At 40.3% G+C, this 14,493-nt stretch overlaps 1 pseudogene; it reads left to right on the top strand.

Annotated features, from left to right (window-relative positions):
* Window positions 1–2,432: 2,432 nt before the first annotated feature.
* LOC118603582 lies at window positions 2,433–2,551 on the top strand (annotated as a pseudogene).
* The last annotated feature ends 11,942 nt before the right edge of the window (window positions 2,552–14,493 follow it).

Below are 14,493 nucleotides of genomic sequence, written 5' to 3' on the forward strand. Positions count from 1 at the left end.
TATATTTTAATAGCTCCTGTGTGCAATCCATGTAAAGCTTTGGCACAGGACCTAGCCTAGAGTAAGTGCTCAACAAGTGCTCCTGTGTGCTATTGTTAGGATGTTCGAGAATCCCCCTTAGGGTTGACAGGGAGAGCTATTCCCACCTCTTCACCTCTCCAATCAGAGTAAGTTCAACTTTATTTCTTTTATACTAAGAGTTTCTAAAGCTTAAACAATTTCCAAACCACATTCCCAATGGACAAAGTGACAAGTACTTTAAAGAAGATACAAAGTGTTTTAAACAAAGCTCTATATGATGGTGGGGAAGAAAGCAGGGGTTTCGCCCAAAAGTCACCTAACTTAGAGCAGGGTTTCTCCAACTTGGCACTATTGATATTTTCGGTTGGGTGAGTCTTTGTTTTGAGGGGCTGTCCTGTGTATTGTAGGATGTTTAGCAGCATCCCTGGCCACTAAATGCCAGTAGCACCTCCCCCCTCCCCTAAGTGTTGTAACAACCAAAAATATCTCCAGACTTTATCAAGTGACATTTTGGGGGAGTGGAAAAATCACAAAAGCACCCCAGTTGAGAATCACTCCCTTGGACATAAGTCTTTAAGTGGCGAGTGAACGTTCTGCTAAGATGGGGCTGCATTTCATACAGAAGGAACTGGCAGAGCAAAGCTTGGGTATGTGCAAAGGCGCACATGTGCCTTTTAAGCAAACAAAAACAAAAGCAAAAACAAAAACAAAAAAGTTAAGACTGTGTCATCGGTACAAACTGGTGGCTGTTGAAGATACAGGGCAAATATTCTCTTTTGGAATCATAGCAATCCATTCTAAGGGCTTATTTTAGTTCCCAAACTGAATTTATTTTAGTCCCAAATTTACTTGATATAATCAAAGATTCTTGGAGTATATAGAGCATTTAATGGTCATCTAGGCAAACCACCCACCTGATTCAGAAACCAATATGATGATACTCACAATTTCTACTTTGACACCACAAGTGGTGAGAAACTTGACCACACAGGGCTTACCATTCTTTGTTTTGTTTTGTTTTGTTTTGTTTATTGGTTTCTAAACCAGAAATGACTCGCTAAGTTTAGAAATTCTGTGACAGCGTGGTAGGGGTTGTGCTCATCCTATTTGATCTTCCTTAGAAGGATCTTTCTTGAAGAAGCCAGTTTTCCATAACATTCTGGAAATGAGCTGCTGAATCTTTATTGAAAATCTAAGCTCATCATGGCCCAGTAAATAAAGATGAGATCACACCTGCTAACATGTTAAGACTCTTTTTTTTTTTCAACACTGATAGTTCTCGAACACCAACATTCAATTCAAGCCTGTGTTCAACTCCATCCTCAGTCTCCAGGGCTGTTTAACCTCCCTGATTTGATTCCACAAGAGAAATGGAATATTTTCCAAGACTCAAAATCTATTCACCGCCATCTAGTGAGCAGGTAATCTTACTCCTTATCACAAAGCACATGCACCAAGAACAAGACAACATTGCTTTCAAAAAGAATAATCAGTGTTGTAAAAACTGACAATAAAACAACTCCTAGAATAATTATAAATTCTGGAGGTACTGTGATAAAAAAAAATCAAAATACATGAACTAGTTGGCAAATAAAGAATTAGATTACTCAAGATATTGGAACTCCCCATAAGTGTAAATGCGATGACAATTTTTTTTCTATAAAGACGAGAAATTGAATATTTCAAGAAAGAAGAACCACGAAATTTAATAGGAAAAGGCGAATAAGGTCCCCCAGGGTAGGGGAAGCTTTGATATCTACCGTGGTCAAAAAAGAAAAGTCATTAATCGTCCCTTCTCTGTAGCTTCGAAGTGATTTATCAGGGCAGATCAGCATGTGCCCTGAGTGAATGAGGAAGGGATAGGTTTATTGTTGTCTTCTACTCTCAACAGAAAATAGACCCAGACATCAATGTCATGAGGAGAAGCTATCCATGACATGGTTTGGCTCCACCGGCTCACTTTTAGTTAATTTTTGGTTCCTCGTGAGACCTCTAGAGAAACTTGTAGGAACATCATTTGTATGAATCCCCGAGGACTGACTTTCACTCCTTTCAGTGTCGGGGAATCGTTTCTGTTTTCTGCTACTCCCACATGCCCTGGTATTCCGAGATGTGATGATTCAGAAATGAACTTGAGGAAATGAAAATGCCAAAGAACACTGCCATTTTACTATACCAGTCTAGCCACGTAAAAATCTCTTCACCAGCACACCCTCAGATTCCAGCACGCCCTGCAGATGCTGCCCTAGGCCACAGCCGTCCTCTTCAAGGCTTCAACTCTGAGTCACTGCAGCATTTTCAACCCTGTGAAAATGACAAGCGAGGACTTGGTTCCATAGTGTAGCAGTTAGCAAGTCTGCTTTACATGCAGAAGGTCCTGGGTTTATACCCCAGTGGAGCCACAGTCCATGCTCTATGGCCATGCCACCCTGAACAAGCCCGATCCCATCTGATCTCAGAAGCTAAGCAGGGATGGTCCTGGATAGTACTTGGATTGGAGGCCACCTAGGAAGACCAGGTGTTGTAGGCATAAATAATAATATTTTATTAAAAAAAATAATAATAACAAGCAAAGAGCCCACATTTCCCCCAAAGTCTCATTCTCAGCAGTTGGTGCTTTTCATGAAGTTGTTCTAGCCCATCTCTTCTTGTTGTCACATGCTACAAGGTGAGAGCTGAACAACACTGAACACCAATCTCTGAGCTATGCTGCGTTGTTAATAAGCATGACTTTTCCCTTTGAAATATACAGATCAAATGCTATCCTGCAAAAATCTTGGCATGGCCTGGCATTGTGACTGGGTTTTGGAGAGTTATGAAAGGAAAAACTCATTGTTGGATAGTGAGCAGATCTCTGGAACATGTGAGAAGTTGGTGAAGGAAAGCTGTCTTAGAAACACACAAAGCAGTTAGACGTAGAACAAGTAAGTATAAACCAGAGGCTTTCATAGGCTTGGCAATTTAAGATCATTCCAAATGTGCTGATTTCATAATTTGCATATTTGAATAAATCCAAATGATTTCCAGGTTAAGAATTTGTTCATTGGTTGTAATGGATGAAATGTGAAATATATAAATCAAAGGAACTTCACTTGTACCTATTAGAAAAGATTATGCCAAAATCCGATAATGGCAACTCTTTACAGATAAAAAAAAAAAAAAAAAAGAATAGAAATTATTCTTAAATCCTTTTATAAACTTGTTTAGAACAGAAAAATATTTGATCCATATTAAGTAATCTAATTCCCTACTACTTGCAAGGTCTAGGAAGAATCCCCAGCTAATGTTTTATATAATTGTGTAACTATGGCTGGTCTGATTATCTAGACTACATTAGAAGAGAAGAAACTAAAGGGAAAGGGGGAGAGGAGGACAGGCATGGAATGTTGGTAAATTCGGAAAAGCTCCATAGGCTGGGAGTCAGAAGTTTGGGATTTCAGTCTCATTTTCACCATTAGTCAGCTTGGTGACTTGGGGAAAATTCCTTAAGTTTTCTGAACCTCGATTTCCTCATCTAAACTATAAAAAGCTCCAAATAAGAGCCTATTCTATTCTTAAATCTAATAAATCTAAACTCGACACTTTCTTTCAAAAACCAATCAACGTTTTGGTTAAATTGACCCCAAATTGGTTGAGAGAGCTTAGAGTTCTTTTTAACATCTTTGCCTTTGCTTTTCCGTTCGTAGACTCCTATGTATTTCTTAGAGATATTGTGAGAAAGCAAGAGGACACACACTAAGTTATTTAAGGCCCTCAGGGGAAAGCAAAGTAAATTAAATCTACAAATTAACTCCAAATTCTATTTTATTCTAGTATTTTCTATAACCAAACCTCATTTGCTACCTCGTCTTAAAAATGATTTATAGCCACTGGATTTTCTTTAATTTCCCCTTCTAGTGTTAGCAGATTTACCAAATAAAAATACCTGAAATTTGAATTTCAAATAAAGAATGAATTTTTTTTCCATGGTCATGGGCTTTATTTGGGGACCGTTGGAGGAAGGAAGAAAGAGAGCTTAGGACCAGGGGCAGGTGGGGGGAGGGGATCCTCAACTTGCTTTTTAATTTGAAATAAAGAATCAAAATTAAAAAAAAATAAGTATGTCACAAGTATTGCATAAAATAGACGTACTAAAAATTTATTGATTGTTCATATGAAATTCAAATTTAACTGAGTACTCTGTATCTCTATATTTTATCTGGCAACTCTATCTATCCTTACCTTGGTAAAGACAGGCAATTTCTAAAGGAGTATGTGAAAATTAATTGAGATGCACACTTTTTGGAATGTAGAGCCTATCTCAATGAAAAAGTTTAAACAATGTTTTTAAATGATATTTTAATCGTCTTTGAATAATAAGTCTGGCCTATGTATCGTTCTCTCTCTCTTCCTCTCTCTCTTCCACACTTCAAAAATATCTTTTGTGAGGGAAAAATAATATCTCTTGTGAGCATCTAAAAATGCCATATCTAGAAATTTGCATGAGACTGACTAGACTGCTCCATGGGGAGAGGTGAGAGTAAGTATAAAGAGAAAATAGTAGTAAAGGAAGGTGTAGTCAAGAGGAAATTTAAAAAGAAGTAATGACATCAGCCTCTGTTTGTCTGATCATGGGGCCGGATAAACCATAAACTAAAATGTGATCAGTACATGCACACAAAAACTTGTACCTGAATGTCCATAGCAGCTTTATTCACAATAGCTAAAAGAGTAGAAACGACCAAATGTTCACTGACAGATTAATGGATAAACAAATGTGGTATATACATGCAATAAAATATTATTCATCCATAAAAAAAAATCAGTACTGACACACACTACAACATAGATGAACCTTTAAAACCTTATGCTACAGTGAAAGAAGTCAAAAACAGAAAGCCACAAATTGTATGATTTCATTTACGTAAGATGTCCAGAATAGATAAATCTATAAAGAAAGAATGTAGATTAGTCAGGGATTGTGTGGAGAAGGGAATAGAGAGTGGCTGCTAATGGGCGTGTAGTTAGTTCCTTTAGTTCCTTTCGAGGTGATGAAAAAGTACTAAAATTAGATGATAGTGATGGTTGCACAATTCAGAGACTATATAAAATCCACTGAATTGTGTGCTTTAAAAGAGTGGCTCTTATGGCACGTGATTATATCTCAATAAAGCTGTTATTTTTAAAAAGTCAATGCATTAAAAATGAAGAAGAAACATGAGAAGCTCTCAGGTGATGCCACAGAACCACCCAGAGCCACTTCTAAAGAGCCAACAGGGTAACAGGGTAGCTATTGTTTGTGTGCCTGTCATGTAAGGAGCTTTAACTAATATTACTGTTAAGTTTCACAATGACCCTATAAAGTAGGCATAATTATACTCTGTCTTGAGAGAAGAGGAAACTGACTCAGAGTAATTCATACAGGTAAGTAAGGAGCAGGGCAGGGTTCTAACCCAGAGCCATCTAATTCCAAAGCCCAGGATAGCCTTGGCTCACACACTGTCCATCAGAGAAACCAAGGATGACAAGGATTCTGGCTAAGCCTAGAAAAAGGACTGGAAGGGCACTGTCAATTGCCCTGCTGTCCCACTCCTTTCTCTTCAGTAGAAGTTCTTTCTCCCTAGCGAATCTTGTTTTTGTTTTCGCTACATTCTTAGCCTTCCTTATCCATATTGCATAGATTTATTTCTCGCTTTAGATGCTGCTTGGAAATGTCCTCATCGCTAGACCTCTTTAACAAAAGCTTCTCGGACTCTCAGAGCCCAACAATAGCTCTGCATGGTATTTTGCGGGCAATCAAAACTTAACGTCAGAATTTGCTCACGTGTTGTGAGATGTTTTGCTCTGTGTCTCCCAGCCCCTGTTCTTCTGGTGCTGCTGAGCTACACTACAGAACAGAAAAGCATCAATAGGTTTAGGTCTTGGTGGCTGGTGAGATTGGAACTCATCAGGGGCTTCTCCTTGGGACCATCAGAGAGCAGGACATCTTTCCTCCTCCTTTTCTCTTCTCAGGAGGAAGGAAGGCTGCTCCTCCCTCCTTTCTTCCACAGAACTGCCTCCCTCCACTTCCATCCTCCCGTCCTTTCTGCCTTTCACTGTGGCTGCCAGGTTGCCATGCCAATAAGGTTCCCATGGTTACTAAGAAGAGCTGCTGCATTCCCACAGGCAGGGCCTGTTAACCAAAAGAGAAAGGGACACCATTATTGCCCCCAGGGCAAAAAAAAAAAAAAAGAAAAAAAAAAGAAAAAAGAAAAAAGACAGGTCTCAGTCCAGGGAATGTGGAAGGACAGATCTTGTTTATCCTGATGTCTCCATGCTGGACCGTAGACCAAATCTTGCTGCCTGCACTCAAGTTCTCTCTTCCCTAAGCTGGGATAGAGGCGCCTGGCACTAGTTCAAGTCCATTGTATTGCCTAGTGTGGGTCCAATAGGCACCACATTGTGAAAATCATGTTAATATGTAAATATACTAATATATCTGGACTCTTTGTCTAGCTAGGAAAATTGTAAAATGCAAAACATGCTCTACTATCTCCTCAGCTGGAATTCTTGTCTGAGAATCTGCTTTTCTCCTTATGGTATTTCTCCCTGGATTGACTAGCTTAAGCTATAGCACTTATTTAAAAAACAAAATTTGTTTTCTCCTAAATATAAAGAAATGCATTTTCATGTAAAAATTCAAAACTAAAGAAAAAGTTTAAAAATTATTTATAGTTCAATCATCAAAATACTTATTTCTTCTTTTGAAAATACACAATTTTTGTTATTGATTTGTCTTACATAGTTGTAGCGCATCATTTTTGAAACATGATTTACTTTATTCAGATTTTACTGTGAATTTTTTCTCTGCTTTTATCAAAAATAAAAATTGATAATTCCTCAAAAAATAAAAAAAAAAACAAACATAGTTACCTTCTGTGCCTGAAAGCAGGGCATAAATTTCTCTTTGAGGAAGTGCTCCTTCTCTAACACCTGGGTGAGAAAAGTGATTCTTATCTTCAAATTTGGGGAATCGATGCCAACAGGAGTTTGCCTGAATGGACCTTACCAAAAGAGTCCTTATAGTGCATTAGTTCCCCCATATATTTCCTAGTCAATTCTCCACAATTTATTGTCCATTGATTCTCAAACTGTCTTCCCTTTGATAAAAGGTTATATAAGCCCCCAAGAACAAATGCTTCTTTGAGTTTTACTTCTTTTCTATAAATTCCTGAGGACATAAACATTAGTAAAAATTATGTGCTTTTAATCTTGTTCATCTTCCTCTGTCTGTTTAATTTACAGGTACCAAATTTAAGAGAGCAGAGGACAAGTTTTTCCTCCCTGACACATCCATGATCATAGCAGCATTATTCACAATAAACAAGAGGTGGAAACAACCCAAGTGTCCATCAATGGAGATAAATGGATCAACAATATGTAATATATCCATAAAAAGGAATACTACTGAGCCTTAAAAAGGAAAGGAACATTGACATTATGCTAAGTGAAATAAACCAGGTCTAGGGCCTCAAAAGCAAGGCAATTCGCAGGAAGATGGGAATAACAAATGTTTGGAAGGCAAATGTTTGCCATGCCATGCAAAGACATAAGGACTTTGAACAAACAGGTGCTACTGGGGTGTCCCCAGCCCAGCACACTTCACCCATACTCTTTGTAGTTATCTCTGGTGATAATTCTCTTCCTACACCAGGTCCTTTATCTAAATTCTTTTAGGCAGTTAAAAAGAGGTAAAAGCTCTTCTTGAGTTTTTGTGTGCTTCAGTTTTCTTCAGCTCAAAATAATCTGCGTGCCAGAGTAGCACATTCTGGGGAGATTTGTTCTGAACCCCTTCACTTGCATAAGAAAAAGAGATTTACTGGTTGTCTCCAGTGGAAAACCAGCTATTGTTTTGAGCACATCCCTAGAGGTAATGTCCTTCTAGACTTTCACTCTTGTAAGGGAGGAAGAATTTCCTTATACTCTATTAGGTTCTGTGTCTGGCCTTCAGAATTAAACTGACACAAGACGAATACCAGAAGAAAAGCATACAAAATTTTAATATATATTTACATGTCCACAGGAGTCTTCATAAGGAAAATAAAGACCTGAAGAAGCATTCTAGACCAAGAGCTTTTTTACTTTATAAACAAAGAAATGATAAACTTGTGGAGATATGACAAGACAATGGGGTTGGAGGTAGGGACAGACACTAAACTGTGGGAAAGCGACTAGGAAACATATGGGGGACACTAGTGGAAGATCAGGGATATTTTAGCATATCTGTTTGTACAGATCCATCTCAGCCTCAACTCCCAGTCTCCAGGGATGAGAATGTTCTTCTCTTCCTGGTCCAGGGAGGACACCCTTCTGGGGCGGGGGGCAGAGGCGGGGGGCAGAGGCGAGGGGAGTGTAATAATCTGCTTTTAGGTAGAAAGACAGAAGGCTGAGAGCCCTTCCTTCATGCACCTGCTTTTTCTCAAGTGCCTTCAGTTCAGAATAGTCAATATACCAAAGCAATGTGTTTGGGGTGGCTTTTTTAGAACCCCTTCATTGCCTTTGAACTACTTATAAATTATAAATAATATATAGCAATGCAAAACGATTCTTGCCTATAGACATGCAAATTAACTCTGTCACGTGGAGGTTCAGCTGGCTTCCCTCTCCCCTGAACCTCGGGGAAAAGTCAGATTACCATGCATTTGTAAATTAATTTGACATTTCTTTACTCCATATAAATTTGTTTCTTTGACTTCTCTGAACTGGTTATAACATCTTACTAGTTCCCTCATTAATAATTAATTAAAATGTTAACATTGTTCTTTTTAAAAATATGTATAAGAGTCCTGTCTGGCCATTGTTGAAAATTATCCTTTTAAACATTTTTTTTACCTTTATGTTTGTTGTAAAACGAGGAGGAGTGGGCTTTTCCAGTGCAACATGAAAGTTAGTTAAATGAAGAGAGTAAATAAACATTTACTTTACTAAAGATTTCATCATATACACATGAAAAGAAATTCGGCTTTCAAATATTAGATACGGATATTAATAAGAGCTTATATTTACCAAGTACTAAATAGGTTCCAGTCACCATTTTAAGCACTTTATTTGCATTATCTCTATGAGGTATGTACTGAGAACCAAAACCTTCGACTCTCACACTCAGCCCAAGTACTGAGAAACAAAACCTTTCTGTACTGTCTATAATCACAAGACTGCTATTTTACTGTCTTCATTAACATTACTTTACTTTTCCTTGACTTTCTTGCCCAAGCAAATGGTTTGATAGCACATTACAGGAATTTCCCATTAACTTATCAGTGAAAAGCCATTAATAGTTTGTATACTACGATTCTTAGAATCATATTATTCGGTAATAAAAAGAAATAAAATATTTTCCTTTTTTGCTACCACGTGGATCTATGCTACAACAGTGATGGACCTTGAAAACATCATGCCAAGTGAAAAAGCCAGTCACAAACAATCACATATTGCATGATTCTATTTGTATAAAACATAATAGGTGTGGAGACCCATTTGGGCCTCCAGAGTTCACATAAAGATTATTTAAATTTAAAACTGAGATATGGCAGATGCCTTTTACAGAGCTTCCTAATCTGACTAAAAGACAAAGCCTTCTAAGTGTGAAACTGCCATAAATCTCCTCAGGGAGCTTCACACCCAGAAAGACAGAGCACTCACAATAGGAAAGGGAAATTGCATAAACAAACTATCACAAACTGTTATGCTTTTCATTTGTTTCCCTAACAGCTCATTTTCTTTGGGGGGGGGGGGGGAGTGGGGAATCCCACCCAACTATTTGTTCTTCCCACAGAAACCCTTTCTTTCCCTATCCTCTCCCCTATTGTATTGGTATAAAAAGTTCAGAGGGCCTCTTCCTCTGAATGATTCTGCATGCATATGAATAAAACTTGTTTTCTTTTCTCTTGTTAATCTATCGTTAATTCGTTAATTCTAAATTGGTAGAAGGAAAGTTTTTCCCTCCGACATAGGCAAATAGAATAGGTAAATCTACAGAGACAGAAAGTGGATTGGTGTTTGCCTTGTGATGGTGGTTGGGTGGGAGGATATTGGGGACAATTAGAAATAACTGTTAATGAACAGGGGGTTTATTCTGGGGGGGTAGTGAGAATGTTCTAAAATTGTGATGATGGTTGCACAACTCTGTGAAATTACTAAAAACCATTGTACACTTTAAATGGAAAATTTTTTGGTATGGGAATTATTATCTCAAAGTTGGTCTTTTTAAGAGTCTTTAAATCCCTCCTCTCGAATCCTCGCCTGGCTTTTCCCACCAGTCCAAAATGTGGTATTTTGATTCTTGCTCCATCTTGTCTCCAATCAAGTCCCCAGTATTGAAAGGATTGTCTTAAACCAAGCTTAAAATTCTCAATAAATTGTGACTTTCCTTCTGTTACCTAATGGAAAAGAGCCTGACCACTCAACACACAGCAGAGCCAAACACTGAACATCCAGTTTTGCAGTGGAGAAATAAAAACAATTTACTGGTGGGGTGCCAAGCCAGGAGACCAGTAAGCTGGTGCTCAAAATTCAAACTCCCCATGGATTATGATCAAGGGTTTTTAAAGATAAAGATTGAAGGATGGGGGTCGGGGTCATAGCCGAAACCGATTGGTTAGTTCTTCTGTAAGCTTCTGTGTCTTTCCTTAGTCCGAGTAATTTAGTTCCTGATGTTATCTTGTCTGATGCCTTTATCACTGTGCTCAGGTGGTCTAACTGGGTAGGAGGACCAAGATTCTGCAAAATCGCTCGTAATTGTACATCGGTGGCATTATCTTTAAAGCAAAAAGCAAAATAATGAATAAATAAATAAATAAATAAATAAATAATAAAGCCGAAAGCAGAAACAAAACATCTTGTGACTTTTTTCTGATTATGCTATCATTGGTTTGTGCTTACCTAGCTACATTGTTTTATTATCTCAAGCAAAGTGAAAGAGAAAATGTTGCCTTTTGTAATCAAGTTGGCAATAATTGAATTGTTATATAAGGGTTTTAAAAATTAAATTTTAATAGTGATGGTGTATTTTTGTAAAATCAAAACATATTTTCTTTTTTTTGCTGAAGGTGTAATGGCTGAAAAATGATTGTTAGAAATATATTACTCGCAGGAAAATTACTGCTTGGCTATGTCCATGAGAACATGGCTATGTCCATAGAAACATAGGCTGTTACCCATAGGAACATAACATTCTAAACAAGCATAGAAACATAGGCTGTTACCCATAGGAACATAACATTCTAAACAAGCTTTCTGCTTCTGTAACCCCGCTTATGCACCTGACCAGTGAGTTGACAGGTAATGAATAGAAGAAAGATAGCCCTTTGTGTTTAGACAGAATGAAGAATGGGATTTTGGGCTTAAAAACCCTGCACCTCTACATTTTGGGGCTGCTTAATTTGGGGTCTGTGTACCTCTGGCAGACCTGGCTGGGTGAATAAAGAGTGTTTCCTATAACTCACTGAGTTCTGGTGGTCCGTGTGTCTTTTGGGGGCTGGCGACTACAACATTGGAGTCCCCAGTGAGATCTCAGGGAGTGGCCCTGAGATCTAGGATCAGACTGGCCTCTGAAGCGGTTGCTGTCTCTGTTATGGATTCAAAGAGGTGGCCAACCTGAGACATTCCAGGGCCCTTGAATGCCTTGATGGGATTGATGCAATCATCAAGGATGCAACTTTCAGGACACACTCTTTGTTCCTGGTCCCTACAGGAATCTGGAATCTCGGAAACCTCAGCGGCTGGATAAAAGGTACCTTCCTGGTTCTGTTGACTGGTCATTGGGGGTCTGTGGAGAGACTGGACACAGTCATATCTCCCAGACCATGGCCAGGCTGCGGGACACCACCTCCTGTGCCTTGTTGTCGGGTTCTGTTTATTGTCTTTGGTCCTGTCTAGGTTGTAGGTGGCGGACTTCTCTGGGTCCACCTACACCTCAGTGATTGTTCTTGTCTGAGTATATGTTTTGTGTTTTGTGTTTTCTGCGCAAGGATGGGGGGAAGCCCGAATTCACAGACGACACCCTTGGGGTGTCTCCTGCGACATTTCAAAGAAGGGTTTGTAGAGGGAGCTAACTATGGCATAAAGTTTTCTCCAGGCAAACTAAGAGCATTGTGTAAAGTTGAGTGGCTGTCTTTTGATGTAAACTGGCTGTCACGGGAGACCTGGGACATCTTGATCAGTTTCCCTACATTGACCAATGGTTAAACCTTGTTCAGAGACTCCCTCCTTGGCTCCATCAGTGTTCCCTATCTCTAGGGGTGTGGGTTTTAATTGTGGGCACCCCGAAACATGCAGCAACTAAATCTCCAAGACAGCCTAATCCCTCAATCCTCCAATCTCCACCAGAGGGCAGTAACCTTCCCCCACCCTATAATCCAGGACAATAGAGGCCAAATAGCACCGCCTTACCTCCTCGGATGGCCAGCGGGTAACCCCTATGGGCCTCCTGCTCCGGCTCTGGGAGGGGCATCAGCCAATACCACCACCCTGGCCATCCTCCCCTTGTGAGAAAGCACCACCCCAGGGACAGCACACTGACAGCCCCTTTATGGTTTACATACCTTTCTCGACTAGTGAGTGACCTGTACAACTGGAAGGCACAAAATCCACCTTTCCCTGAGAAACCCCAGGCATTAATGGGACTCTTAGAAAGTGTCTTTCAGACTCACTGACCCACCTGAAACGATTGCCAACAGCTTTTAATTACCCCCTGTAGCTCAGAAGAACATGCGGATGCATTTGGACTGAAACACAAAGATAACCATGGGAGGGAGGAGAGTTGAGGAAGCAGGGGAACAGACTGAAGAGGAATTTCCCTCCACCTGCCCAGACTGGGGACACAATTCTCAGGCAGGGAGAACGGCATTAGATCGGTATCACCAGATTCTAATTGGGGGAATTAGGATGACTGCTCATCAGCCAACTAACTTTTCTAAGGCAACTGAAGTCATACAGGGAGGGACCTCAGGAATCCCCTGGAGCGTTTCTTGAATGAGGCATACCGGGTATACACCCCCATAGATCCTGAGGCCCCTAAGAACCAGTAGGAAATTAATATAGCCTTTGCTACTCAGATCGCCCCTGATATCCAGTGTAAACTGCAAAAATTAGAAGGTTTTGCAAGGATGAACCTGTCCCCACTTGTTGAGACAGCCCAGAAGGTGTTCAACAACAGGGAGGCACCAGATGACCCCAAACGTATAGCTAAAACTCAAAGCTACTGTCATCACCCCAGCCAATTTGTTGCCAGACTCAAACCCTGAGACCCCTGTTCATGACTGCACAGATTTCACAGATGCTGTGTATTCCTCATGGCCAGACCTCAAAGACTCCCCTCTGCCTGAGGCTGATGAAGTTCTGTTCACGGTCGGGAGCAGCTTCACACAGGAAGGAAGGAGGGATGCTGGGGCAGGGGTCGTAACTCTAACTGGCACCATCTGGTCACAAGCTCTTCCGCATAGGACTTCTGCTCAAAAGGCAGAACTCATCGCCTTCACTGAGGCACTAAGATGGGGAAAGGATAAGGCAGTCACAATATACACTGACAGCCAATACGCCTTTGCCACCGCACATGTACACGGAGCCATCTACAAGGAAAGAGAGCTTCTGACTTCAGCTAGAAAGGACATTAAGAACAAGGAAGAGATCTTAGACTTACTTGAAGCCATATGGATGCCTAAGGCTCTGGGTATTGTTCTTTGTAAAGGGCATCAAAAAAATAAAATATAGTCCTGAGGCTGAGGAAAACCAAAGAGCAGATGCAGAGACAAGAGCAGCGCCGCAAAGCCAGTGGGGCCCCACCACATCTACTGACTGTTGTCCCTTACCCAGAACTGCCTCTGTTTCAAGATAAGGGAGCCACTAGGAACCAACAGGGTTGGTGGACGACCCCAGATGGAAAATCGGGCTCTCACGGACCCTTGGAAGGACTCTCCTCCACCAACTACACCAGACCACACACCTACGGTGAACTAAGATCCTCCAGAAGGGAGAAGAACCGCAGAAGAGATTGCCTCATGATGCCCGGCTTGTGCCCAAGTTAATCCAAAGAAGGAGGAGATAGAAGAACCTAGGCACAGAGAAAGAGGAACTTATCCAGGGGACCACTGGGAGGTCGATTTCACTGAGGTAACCCTGACTCTGGGGAGCTACAAACATTTACTTGTTTTTATAGACACCTTTTCAGGATGGGTAGAGGCCTTCCCTACCAGGAAAGAGACTTCCTTAGTAGTTACTAAGAAACTACTACAAGAAATCCTCCCTTGATTTGGTCTCCCCAGAACTTTAGGGTCAGATGACGGGCCAGCCTTCATAGCAAAGATATCACAGTAATTGGCTAGCTACCTAAATTTGTGATGGAAACTCCACTGTGCCTACTGGCCCCAAAGTTCAGGCCAAGTAGAGCAAATGAATCAGATCCTAAAGGAGATGTTAGTCAAATTAAGATTAGAAACTGGTGGGACCTGGGTAAAA

This window comes from Rousettus aegyptiacus, unplaced genomic scaffold (genome assembly GCF_014176215.1).
Source record: "Rousettus aegyptiacus isolate mRouAeg1 unplaced genomic scaffold, mRouAeg1.p scaffold_m13_p_5, whole genome shotgun sequence".
Classification (NCBI taxonomy): Eukaryota; Metazoa; Chordata; class Mammalia; order Chiroptera; family Pteropodidae; genus Rousettus; species Rousettus aegyptiacus.